Source organism: Delphinapterus leucas, chromosome 18, assembly GCF_059928025.1.
Source record: "Delphinapterus leucas isolate spDelLeu-1000000601 "Yukka" chromosome 18, BTC_Dleu_Yukka2, whole genome shotgun sequence".
Lineage (NCBI taxonomy): Eukaryota > Metazoa > Chordata > Mammalia > Artiodactyla > Monodontidae > Delphinapterus > Delphinapterus leucas.
The window spans coordinates 13,371,950-13,385,373 of record NC_143146.1 but is presented as its reverse complement, the minus strand read 5'-3'; the positions used below and the strand labels follow the sequence as shown (position 1 = coordinate 13,385,373).

General features: G+C 45.3%; 1 protein-coding gene across 8 annotated transcripts in view; it reads left to right on the top strand.

Moving 5' to 3' along the window:
- Window positions 1–359: 359 nt before the first annotated feature.
- Window positions 360–13,424, top strand: part of MBNL2 (muscleblind like splicing regulator 2) — a 150,183-nt gene continuing 137,118 nt past the window's right edge. For 3 of the 8 annotated variants that reach the window (XR_016388646.1, XM_022576905.3, XM_022576909.3), the window contains exon 1: window positions 362–589. The gene's annotated coding sequence lies outside the window, so the exon portion shown is untranslated. Of the gene's footprint in view, window positions 590–13,424 lie in introns of all 8 variants that reach the window. The other 5 variants (XR_002645032.3, XM_089899413.1, XM_089899414.1 and 2 more) reach the window with 5 other exon arrangements.

Here is a 13,424-nt window from a genome sequence, read left to right as displayed (position 1 = left end):
CCGATGGGGTAACGACTTCAGTTTCACGTACAACCTGGATTTTCCCTAAATGTGCAGAGTTTTCTGTTTTCCAAAGTATTGACAATGCAGCCACAAGCTTTGGGCTGGCTGTCTTAAAGGGTGTTTTCCGGAGCTACCCCTCTCTCTGCTCTGCCAATTATGTGCCACTTTGTCTTGGTGCTCTGATTGCTTTCTTCTGAGAGGGAAATTCCTCTTTCATCAGTATGGATGCACTGTTTTCACACACCGCAAGTGCTGTGTTGCTGTGTCAGTCATCCTATTAGGGCCAGTTTCAGACGAGTAGGGCTGACGAACTTGCTGGGGATTGGCTGCTCACAGCTGGGAGGGATTTGTCGGAAGGAAGGGCTGCAGCTTACAGCAACAGAGTTTAGACTGTCTTTGCTTCATCATCCGAAGGCAAAATTTTCCAGATACGGCAGACGGCTCTCAGAGTACAATAAACAGGGAATGAGAACTATTTACATGGAAATTTCTTCCTCATGATGCAGCGGAGAAGCCTCGGCCGCTTGATTCTGCCAGATGTTCCTGGGGTTACTGTAAAAGGAAAGGAGAGGCAGAGCTAAACAAGGTAGGGAAATCATCCCCCCCTTCTTCTTCTTTTTTTTTTTTTTTTTCCTGAATGTTTAAAGAGTTTGCTGCAGTATGCTGCGTTCCGTGTATGTTGCTTAGGGAAGCCAGGGAAACCGGATTCCACTAGTTCAAATGTAATACTTGCAGGGGGGACCCTGGAGTTTTACGTAACATTTTGATTCGAGAAAGAGAAATGGCAAAGCGTGGATCTATGCTGCCTGTTTGGGGTGAGGCATAAAACGAGTTTTTATTCGAAGAATAGATCCATTGATTACTCAACAAAAACCGTTTGAATTCTTGGGAGCATTGTTATTTTCTTGTTCTAGAAAATTTTCATACTGTCGTAGTTAGCTCCCGAATAAATAAAGTTTACGTTGATCCTATTATTTGAAAACAGACTCGTAATTAAGAAAAAGAAAAAAAAACTTCACGGTAAATAATTATCAATTGGACGTTTAGCCCAAAAACTACGTCTACTTATTGGAAATTAGGGACCTACCTAGCTCTACAATGCCACGGCTTTAACTGAGTTTCAAAAGCACATTTTTAACAAGCCAGCAAGAGGTAGCTTTCTGACAAGTTTTTGATACTGTAGTTCAATGTTTACATTTCTTTTTCTGGCATGTCTGAGCCTTTGTTTCCAGCTTAAAAGTGGAACCATTATATTCAAAAGTAAAGCTGGGTTAATAATGCTTACTGCAATTATCTGATCTTTATGCATTTTTAATGAGAACACACAGCCAGCAGAATAATTTAATGAGGGCAGGCTAGCTTTTAAAGCTGTGTTTTCACTGTGCCGAACCATATCAACTTTCTAGCCGAGAAGCAGCAGTGAGAAATGATGGAGAAGATTTATTTTTAACACACTTGGCCCAAGAGAAGGAAAGGATATATTTGTTAAAGAATTCTTTCTGCCCTTTTCCGTTTTAAATTTCTGCCAGGCATGAGGAAACTGTGCTTTTTTGTTAGGCCTCAGAAGCATATGTTTACAATAAATGTGTAACATTTTTAGAATAGTTAGCAAGCACTGAAGCAAAGAAAAAAAAAATCTGACTTGCGTAACCGTCACCACCGTGAATGTTGTTCAAGAAACATCACTGGCCTTTGAAAAGACAAAGGTTAAGTGGAAAGATATTTGTTAATTGAGTAATATGTGCATTTTGAGGATAATAAAGTAAAAAGATAAAGAGGTTCTTATAACCTGTACATAAGATGAAGTTTCTTCAGCTAGCTTGCCTGTTTCGGAAGAAGCCGTAGAAGTACTCATTTAAATAAGGGCAATGCCACGTAGATTCTTCCAGACCCACTGTTTTTACTTTCAAGGAGAAGTGCAGGACACTAGCCCAGAACTTCTGACGTCATCTCCCAACTATTTCTGCTGTGTGTTTTTTATTCAAGCTCGTGGAGAGGAATATTTTTTTATGTCCTGGCTAGGAACGTTCTAACTGTCACTTGGCAGGTCTTGAGTTAGGTCTTCATATTCCCGTCCTTTCTAAACCCTAAACCGACCTCCAGCAGAAATAGGGCACCTTCTCCTACCTGCTTCCTCATGTCGGGCAGGTCAGGGCGGTTTTTCTGCAGGACCCTGGCTGTGCTGACTGGAAGCGGCAGGGAGTGGAGCACAGCTCTGCTTCTGGTCCCACTTCCCCTCAGTGGAGCCCAGCACTGCCCCCTGGGCAGACAGTCCCCGTGGCCCCATTCCTAGCTCCCCCAGAGCCACTTTTTAGGGCCCAGGTTATGCCACCGAGTTCGCGGCTGGTCGTGATGGTGGGAACAGCCGCTCTGATAGAAAGAGCACCGTGTCCTCGTGCAGATGGACCCAAGGAAGGGCAGTCCAGTACTGCAGGCTGTTCATCCCGTGTCACAAGTGGCAACCTTGGTCGTCTCGATCAGGGGATGGTTAGTTTTTAATAAGGAGGCTTTTCAGAAAGAATTTCCGTTAGAACAGCTTGGAGTTCTCGGGAGTTCCCAGTCCTTGTCTGCATCCTCTTTAGGACTGCTTGTGTTGTGTAGCCTCGAGCAAGCACCCATCTCAATTTTTCTCTCTCTTAATAGAATTGAATAATACTTGCTACGCTTTCCTTCATACTTCTAGCATTTTGAGAGGTCTTGACCTTGCATCCAAAAAACACAAAAAAGTTGTTTGTCTGTTGGCACAGTGAGCTAGTTAAAGTACAAAGGGATAAAACCTCCCTATTAATGAAACTGGTAAATGCCTTAGGGTGTTAAGATATATAGTCATATATACAGAACGCTTCAATCTACTTCATGTTCATGTACGTTTTCTAGGGATATTTATCCTTAGACCAACGCATACAATTTCCAAGGAAATCAGAGCATTGCTGTGTGCATTTTCTCCGTTGATCTCGTGCAATATACTAGAAACTGTGCAAACCAGACCCTTCAGACACAGGCCTTGCAGTGCCCAAAGCATTTAGTGCTTTTTTCTTTGACTTTGGTATTACATGTGTGCAAGTGGAGTGAACGAGAGAGAGAATGAGAGGAAAGGAGACAAATACGCTTGTGAAATCTACTGGTTGTGCAGCGTTACTGGTTAGCAGCCTGCCTTCTCCCTGCTAGTTGTTTTAATTTGCTGTTGCTATGGTAAACACAAATCAATATCACATGGCTACCAGCCAGTCCCGCTCGGGGAGTGCCACAGAGATTCAAGATCAGGTACTCACGCTTCCGAGCAAGAATTGGGAGAAGCGGATTCAGATGTTGAGTTTGAGGGATTTCCTTATGGGAGACTGATAAGGTTCAGGCTTGCATGCGTTTTCTCTTCCTTTCTTCCTGCACTTTCCTACCGGTAACGAGAAAAGCTGGGTATTGTATGTCAACGAGACGTCAATAAGAAAAAAAAAAAAAAAATGGGAAGGCCTACTGATTTGTTTACATTTTCCAAGATGACAAAACATATTATCAACATAGAAGGAGGCTGGCCACGTGGCAAGTGGCAATGGATTCTGATTAACGAAGAGGTGGGACACCTGCAGGACCTGTTGGTTGTGAAAACATAGTTTGGGGTCTTGAGTAGCTCCAGGTACAGCTGCACAGGAGAGCTGGTAGGTCAGAAACAGTTGTGACTGCCGTGTCAGGCAGAGAAAGCTGGCATCTCTGGGGTGCAGGTGGGCAGGGAGGCGAGGGGCGTTATAGAAAGATAGGGAGGTGTGAGGCATCAGGGTCAGCCCGGAGCAAAGTCACAAGAAAGCTGTAGGTCCAAAGGCAGGCCAGGTGAGCCCGGAAGCCTGGGGGTAGAGCAGCACAGGGGCAGGACACTTAGCTCCTCTCATAAAACCTGCCTGAGGCCCAACCTGAAGGCCCAGCAAAGAAAGAGAGGAAGTGGCTGTGAAGAGAAGTAAAGATGTCATGTGCCCAGGCATACTTTCTGGAAGGAACCAGATGGGCACAGATGTCCCCTGCCGGGTGGAGCAAGGAACTTGGTACTTCATGCTTTGCTTTATTTCAGAAGAACGATGCAGGAAGACTTAGCTGGGCTTTGTAAATTAGTTGCAATACTGTTTTTTACCTCCAGATTTTTACTCAGCTCAGTTGTTTTTTGTTGTTTTGTTTTGTTTTGTTTAATGTGCACAAACTGTTAGTTGCAGCTGTGATAATATTCATAGTAAGGGGCTCAAGGTGGCGTCATGGCTGGTCTGCATCAGGCCATGCCTCCAGTTGCTCAGCCTCGTTGAGCTGAAGCTGGTCCCCGCTCCGTTGCTAAGAGTGAACATAGGTGTGAAAGGCGAGGCCATAGGGTTTCTTCTGTGATCCGGAGCCACAGTGCTGATGGATAAGTTTTCGGCTGGCCTGCTCCCCTCAATATGGCAGAAACGCTTGGTAATAAAAGTGGACCCACTGATTTACCTTAGTGCTCTGACAAAGACTGCATTGTCTCCGAGATCCTAGGTCGGTATATTCCATCAATCAGTCAACAAGTGTTTATTAAACACCTCTTGGCTCCCCTGGCTTTTGCCATTTGGTTAGAACAAGTCAATTACCTAATAGCTAACTTTGAGTATGTGTAAAATGTAGGACAGAAAGAAACAATGCAGAATTGTGAGTTTCAAAGACTTTAATAATAACTTTATTGGCTAACATTAATTTAACATTGTTAACCATCAAACATTAATTGTAGGTTTGAGACAGTTTTGGTGTTTGGGGGAGGTATAAGAGAAGGAATTCTGAGTTTTAACTCTGTAATTTCTTCACCTCTACTATATATCTCAGCATAATACTGTTTAAATAACATATAATGATGTACGATCAGCAACAGACGTATGAGAATGCTGCCTCCACAAATCCAGACTAGGAGGCTATGGAGAGCATCCCCCCGTCTCAGCAAGCTGAGAGACAGCCCCGAAATGACTGGGGAATATGGGTGCATCGTCCAAAAGGATCTTAGCCATCAATCAGCAAAAGGAAATCCTAGACCCTCTCCCACACTTCTGAGCCTCGGGAGAGAGCCCCGAAATGACTGGGGAATATGGGTGCATCATCCAAAAGGATCTTAGCCATCAATCAGCAAAAGGAAATCCTAGACCCTCTCCCACACTTCTGAGCCTCGGGGTGGCTGAGATCTCACCGTCCCCATCCCAGCAAGGAAACCTGATTCCTGACCCTGGAGGGTTAAGCTCCACCACCCCCACACACACAACTCTTTTTTAAAAGCACAGTTACTTTAAAAAAAATCTATTTCCCTTTTTAAACACAGAGTTTTTGTTTTGCTTTGTTTTTCACCCTGACATCAAAATTAATGTGTGTTCTCTGGGCACAGACAAGCCACAAGTTTGGGAAGAGCTGGGAGAGGAGACTGAGGGTGTAAGGGAGCCTCAAGAATTCTTTTCAGCGATGGGTCCTGGCAGGCAGATGGGCAGGTTCTAAGGTCTAGGAGCATCGAGGCGAGCTGGTTGCCAGAGAAGAGCTCTGGGGGAGTGAGCCATCTCAGAAGACAGCAGAAGGAGGCAGGAGGCATGGAAGACGCTGCAGGTCCCTGGGCCTGAGCAGTTTGCAATCCACACTAGCTGGGGCACAAGACACTTACAAACAAGATAAGAGCAGCTCAGCACACAAATGCCATCAGAAGGATAATTAGCATATGTATAGTTCTGTACCCTCTACAGAGGGCTTTCACAGACTTTATCTCAATTAACAGTTCAAACAGAGGGTTAAAAACTGGGAGCCTAAGATTAGAGCATGCCTGTGAGGATGTACTAGGTAAAGCTTCTGGCGGAGATGAGTTATAAACCGGATTTTAAAAACTTTTATTCATTGATTTTTTTCAGTGTTGGATTTGAGTTTAGAAAACCAGGAGACACAAGTGCTCCTGGTTACAAGTATGCGTGTCACCTTCTCCTGTCCCCAGATGCTTTCTTGGACAACTACGCTTCAAAACTAGTACAGTAGGCAGTCTGGATGTGGCAGCAGAGCAGGAGAGGTTGGTTGGCTTCGCTTTCCCAGCTCTGACTGCTCAGAAGTCATTAGGAGACAAAACCTACACTAGTTTCATGCCCCAACCCAGGCACACAGTGGCAACGTGAGTCTGGCTATGACTGGCAAGGAGGTGCTTCTAGAACATAACATTCGTAAATGGTTGTAAAAGGCTCACAGGTCAGGGAAAAACCATAGTCAACAATGAACCCAAAATTCAAAGTAGTCCATTTGCCCATTAGAGCACCTCACTGAGTTCTCTTAAGCCTGTTAAAGGGGTTGGGGCAGAAATTAATATTTTAGTGGCATGTGTTATAAACTAGGTGCTTAACACACATATCTTGTGTATTTCGAACCTTAAAAGAACTTCATGAAGTTAATGTTTTCCCCGCAAAGTTAACGCTGGCCAATAGAAGTTCTGAAAGTTTCTGGAACACACCCGTGATCCCACAGCTGGTATTTGGCAGAGCCAGGATTTAAACTCAGGCCCGATCATACCTCCAAATCCTATAGGGAGGCAGCACCGTGTTTTCAGCTGAGCAAATAAAATAGAGGAAATAAAAATAATTTATTTTCAGAAAGAAAGCTCAAGGTGAAGGTAGGAGGCCGATTATTTTAGAAATCTCAGATGTGCTTTATATAGTTTACATTATGATATATAAATACTGAATGTAATAACACTAGCATCTTACTTCATATATCATTTCTGTTTTTATGCTTATCGTCTCTTTTAATGGCCACAAAGCCCCCTATGCGTCCCCATCTGATAAATTAAATAAAAACCAAATTTGAGTGAGGTTAAGCAATGTGTTAAAAATCTCACTAGCCAAACAGCGGAAAAGCTGGTCCTCAAAACTGTGGGAATCTGTGCATATGATATTCAATGAGATCAAACAGTCTTTAAATGAAATGACACTGCAGCCTGACTTGGAGTTTTCTTGCAATGGATGTTGCATACTGGACTAGAGCTCAACCCAAGCAATTTGGGGAAGACAGTATGTTTTTGATTAAGATATTGAATTACTTTTTAAAAATCTATCTATTTCGGGCATCCTAGATACGAGCTTCACCTAATCAACTTAAAAGGTTTGGTGAAGTATATATTATGTCAGTGATTTACTGCTTGTAGTTTTCAATGCTCTGGGAGTTCAGGAAAGTGGAACTCCTTTTGGGTTGGAGTACTAGATAAGGCTCCGAAGAGGAAGAGATACTTCCTCTAGCTCTCTATGGATGTACTGTCTCTAGATCAGTGTTTCTACAATGGGATGTTTACACCCCAAGCCTAGGGCAAGGCCATCATCTCCGTGAGGAAAGGAAATAGTTGAAATTACATCTTATATGTTATTTAACCCGTCCTTTTAAAATGTCACGTTTCACATGTGTGATAATGTATGTAGCATATTAGTATTGTTAGGCAAGTATAACATTTATAAATAAGTAACTAACCTTATAATGGTTGTTCCTGCACGAAAGTATTTTTCTGATGGGGATATATGATCTAAAAAGTTTGGAGAGGACAATAGTCAAAAATAGAGGAAGGAAGATTATCTCTAGAAGGGAGGAACAGCATGATGTAATGTAGGGGCCAGTGTGGAACTTTGAAGAATAGGGATTAAATGCTGGAAAAGAAGCATTTTTTCAGTGTGGAAATAAGTTTAGACAGAGTGGGGGAGTGCGAATATGGGAGAACTAAAGAGCCACGTGGAAGAGTTTAATTTGTTACCTACAGCATCACGTCTAATGCTTTATAAGGATTGAATTGAACTTGTGAGATCAGGTTAGAGGTTAGAAAATTTGTAACAAGTGATGCCACTGGCCGGAAAGCTTTTGCAATATTTCAGGCATCGTGTGGGAAGGAGTTGGCTTAGAATGGCTGAGTGAGGGTGGAGGAGATAAGGGCAAATCTAAAAGATGTCTTGAAGGAAAAATAATAGAGGCTAGTGAGAGCTCAGAAGAGCCAAAGCGACACTGGAGTTTCTAGCAGGAGAAATATCTGTGGGACCCTAACAGAAAATAGGGGTAGATGGAAAAAGGGGCCCATCATGGGAATGGGGTCAGGGGAGGGAGGGAGGATGAGTTTTGAGTTTTGAGTCCTGGTAATGGTGTTTTAGCTAACGATGGGTCATCGAAGTGGGTCATCCGTAGACATCTGACAACATGAAATGGAGAACAGCTTAGGCACCAGGCTGCAAATGTAAACTGAGACACACCTGTGTTGAAGCCATTGTTGAGGCCAGGAGTGCTTACTGCCTCCAAGAAGAAGGGAACATAAATGGAGACGGGGAGATGACCAAGGATGAGCCTTGGGGAAGACTGGCCGGGCCCAGAGAGAATAAGAGCTAGCAAGGAATCAGGAAAACGAATACCCACAAAGGAGCAAAACTGTCAATCAAAAAATAAGTAACCAAGACTGTTGCGCACCATACCACGGCCTCCACGGCTCCTGCGCTGCATCGTTCTGCCGGGGCTTACCCTCTCTGACATGAGTGCTCAGCCCGTGGTCCTCGCGGAGGCCAATATCAACTCAGTGCCATGGTGAGAGCCACAGAGTATCGGCGGATAAGGAGAACTCCCTACCTGGGTCTTTCATGTAGATACAGACATAGATATTTGACTATTTAAAAAGTAACTCTTCACTAATAACCAAAAGAAAGCATTTAAAACCAACAATAATTGTTGATCAAGATGTATGCATCTGTACCTCAAAATATACATTTTGAGGGTCTAAGTGGTTAGGACAGTCATTCCAGAGTGATTGGAGATATTGCTGTTGTCGGAGACCTAGGAACAGGCCTTTGACCTGTTGTCAGAGACCTAGGGCCCATTCATTGCTGGCTCTAGCAGGCGTCAGCTGAACCCAGCTGTAAGGACTCTGAAGGGAATGAGAACGTGCCCTCATGCCTACAGTGAGCGAGCCAGAGCAGCACTCCTCGCACTTGCGTGTGCACAGCTGATCACTGGGGATCGAATTCAAACTGTAGGGTCTTGATTGGGTGGATCAGGAGCGGGGTCCGAGATTCTGCATTCCTCCCAGATGAAGATGATGCTTGCTGCTTGCCCTGGAGGCTTTGCTGGCGTTAACGTAGACGGCGGTGGGCCTCCGGGTCTGAGATGATTTTAAAGGAGGCTCTGTGGGGCTGAGGGCCAGGACCTGCTTCCTCCATCCGGGAGGCCTTTCCAGGCTTCCCGGGCCCAAGAGTGGAGCAGAGGTCGAGCCGACTTATCCTGCAAGCCTTGCACCGAAGCTGCTGTGGTGGAGGCCACAAAGGTGAGCCTTCCAGCAGTTTCCAGCAGCTCCGTGGCCACAGCAGCAGGTCTGTGGATGGCGCCCCGTGCCCGCGATGGCCGTTTTCTCTGTGGACACAGACTCTCACCAATTCCCAAAAAGATTTGCTCACTGCCTCCAGGGAAGGCTAGTGTGTCTGTTTCCACGTCTGCTCCAGAGATATCTTTTCCTACCAAATATATGTGTTCAAAATCAGCCATAGACTTTTCCCTCTAGGCAGTGGTCGGAGCTGGAGCCTGCGAGTCTGGCAGCCTCAGCGGGTTACTTCGGGGAACTCTGACAAACCCAGCATCTCCCTTAGGATGCTCTCATTCTCCCCTCATTCCCTCCAAAGAATAGGAAGAGTGTAGAGGAAGTGTTATGTGCAATTAAAATCACATTTGTTTAAACATGCTAGTTTTAAAGTCTCATGCTATGAGTGAAGACGTTAAGAGAAACGACAGCTGTCGCAAGTGGTGGCTTCAATGAAACTGTGGACAGTCTTAGATCTTGTTTCATGTCCGTCTGCCTTCCCTGCCCTCGAGAACTTCATTTTTCTGTATGTCCAGCATGTGGACCCCTCTCTCCTAGAACCAGGGGTCCCGCTAACTGGATTTAGAGAAAGTCTTCCCTGCCCAGATGCCCTTTTAGCCCACACACAAGACGACCGGTATTTTTATGCATTTTTAATTTACCAATAACCTTTTAGGACTGAAAGGAAACAAGTATTTATTGAGTGTCTACTATATGCCAAGCCCTCTGCTGAGAGCTTTATGTACATCAACTCAGTTAAACCTTTCTACAAAGAAAATAAAGTCCCAGGAGGCTGAGTTCCTTGCCAAGGTCATACATGAACAAGTGACACAGAGCAGGGGGTGAAACTCCAGTTGGCAGGTTTCCGAACACCCAGACCTTTTCCAACAGTGCTTACCTGGGGGTAGCAACAAAAGGGGTTTGCTTCGGGAAAACTTCTCTCTCATTTGCACGTACTGTTAGCAGAATTCACTAAACGGTTAAATAGAACACAAACAAGCAATTCCTGGCAGCCTGGGCAGGCATGAGTTCAGTTTTAGCCGTGAGTTCCTCCTCACAGAGGGACCTGGGAAATCTCCAGGGACAGCTAGAGCATCATCTTCATTATTTGTTGTGATTAGTGGGCCTTTTCCTTACTCCTGAATCTCCTCTGTGTCTGTGTGCGTGTGTCTGTGTGCGTGTGTCCAGGTGTGCAGGAAGATGCTTAAAGAAAGATCTCGTCCGAGGTGCCTTCTAGATACTTTCAATTGATAACACGCTCATTATCAGCTGTGAGGCCTGTGTGAAAGTGAGATGCTCTGTGTGGCTGTGGTTTGCTACCCTCTAGGAGGACTTAGAAATCCCCTTTCCTTGCCATCGACTTCCCTGTTCTCGTGCAGGGCTGTTTACACTCACACGTGTCTCCCGTTCTCTGGCGGGGGCGCGTGTTCCACCTCTCGGGCTGCATCTCCTGACCATCGTGGCACTGCAGGCTCTCCTTCTCCCTTACTCTGCTGGCTCCTGAGCTGACCCATGACCTCTCTCCCCGGGTTCTCTTCTCTCTGCCAAGGCTGTACCTGGCACCCCTCCTAAATGGCACACAGATGCCCCATGTCTCTGGGGTTCTAGTCACACCTGACTCTTAGCTGGTAGAAAGGACTCTTTATTTGCCCCTGAGGAAGCCCATCACTTGAACCCTGAAGTATCAGCTTCCTGGCATCCACCACAAAGACCGTCCCCTCAGGAAACAAAACAAACCCTATCTCCAGAGTTTCCCTGTTTCTTTTCTTCAAAGTTCCCTGTTGCAGCTAAGCTGCAATTAAGAGGCAGGCTCAAAGGGACTCGCTGCCTCTGGGGCTGCCGGGACCCACGCAGAGCTTTGGCCTTTTTAACTCTTTGCTTCCTGTGACCTGCTGCGCGTCTCTGCTCCTCTGGGTGCTCAGGTATCAGGAGGGTGAGCTGTGGGGAGACATCGGGGTCGGCAGAGGAGCTTTGCACACCCCACCAGATTCTGATCGCCCCTCCGAGAGCCACCCAACTGACGAAACCCACAACTGTGCGATGAAAAGCAGAAGGGAATCCCAAGATGGAAGGAATTGGCGGAACTATCTGGCACAATTCGCGTCTACCCTCTGCCACGGTCCTGCCAAGCAGACTCTAACTGCTGTTCATCCGTCTCTATGTGCCGGCCAGTCACGACCCCACGATGCAAACAAACCGTAGCGCTTTGTTATGAAATTCTTCCCTGTGCTGAAACGAGATGTGACTCCGCATGACCTTCAGTGCTCAGCCCTTGTTCAGGCCTTTGGATTGACCCTAAGCAAGTCAAATGCCCTTTCGGCAGATGGGCCCCTTCACATATTTAAAGATAGCAAACAAGCTTCCTCTGATAGGAGCAGCGGGCACTGCCTGTTGTTTTCAGGAAAGAATACTTTATTTATGCAACTGAAGATACCCAGTTTTTCTGGCAGCTTTGTCGCATTGTTGACCCATATTGGTGTTGTACTTGAACCTTGAACCAGCTGTGGTAGAGAAGGGGGTGGGGCTCTCCATTTTCCCTCAGCTCTGTTCAGGCCTGAGCACAGTGGGGAAAAGGTGATGGATGGAGGTGAAGCGGGGGAGGGACAGACAGCTTCCCCAACTGCACGGAAGGGTTGAAAATTGTCTTCCGTTCCAACAATAGGCTCTAGGCACCTCTGGAAATGCCTGGCAAGTTCCTGGGCATTGACTTGCAAAACCACCCATAGATAGATAGATAGATAGGTGGATAGATGGATAGATAGATGGGAGATAGATAAGAAATAGATAAATAGATAGATATAGATTAATATATATGTATCTATGTAATACACTCACATAGATAGAGATTAATAAAGATACACCTATAGATAGATATAGATTTAGATTACTGTATAAATAGATGGTTATAGATACAGATTAATATTTATATATACAGATAGAGATAGGTAGATAAAGATATAGATAAATGTATACACAACTAGATAGCTATATAGATTAGTATATATACACAGATGTAGACTGATTGATAGATAGATGATAGAAAGACAGATAAATGATAACGTTCACACAACTTGAATACCACCTTAAGGCAGTTTTCAGAGCTAAAGTACGTGTTTTGGGTTTCCTTTTGTTTTGTTGCGTTTGTTTTCTGGCACGACAAAAGGGCAATCGTTTTAGCAGTAGCTCTGAGTCTTCCAGAGTTTCTCTGCGGCTCTCAGCACAGTCCTCAGCGGCTTAGAGACACACTCCGCCATCAGTAGATGCCAAGGTCACCGAAGGAACTAATTAATCCCAGCTCCAGTCAACAGCAGGCTGCACTAACCTGCCCTCCTTCCTCTGAGTGGGAGAAAGAAACCAGGAAGGATTTTCTCCCTCAGTTCTGCCTGGGCCTACTCAGGGCCTCCCCGAACAAACAAAGGGAGGCAGGGAAGGCTGGTAAACCATTTCCCGACTAACTGGCCAGGTTTCATCTAGAGAAAGCCTGTTCTAAGGCTTTAAAACTTGAGTTGAGATAAGCCCTCCAGTTTTTCTTAGGAAAATTCCCAGGTTGATAATTAACCTGAAGTTCCCCAGGCCCCCCTACTCTATCACAACACTGCCTTTTTTTTTTTCTTTACTGCTAGTTTCACTAATGTCCTCTAAACCCAGCCAGCACTCTTCGCCTTGTTGAAAATTTGCCTTTTTAATTAAACCTACAAATTTTCCAGCTGACCACTAGGGAGCAAGAAACTTTTTCCCCCTCAGGGTAAAATTGCTGTCATATAACCCAGACCACACTAAATAATTGATCAGAAAAAATAATTGAGAGGAGTGATGATTTGGGGAAACAATGCCGGGCTGACAACCCAAGAGGTGAAGTTGGAGATGGTTGCGGTTCAAACATTGTGGATCCCCGAGTTAATAATCGTCCCCTTAGCCAGATACATGCTGCGTCCTGAGTTAATTGTTCTGCGGCTGTGGATTTTTTTTTTTTTTTTTTTGCGGTACGCGGGCCTCTCACTGCTGTGGCCTCTCCCGTTGCAGAGCACAGGCTCCGGACGCGCAGGCTCAGCGGCCATGGCTCACGGGCCCAGCCGCTCCGCGGCACGTGGGATCTTCCCAGACC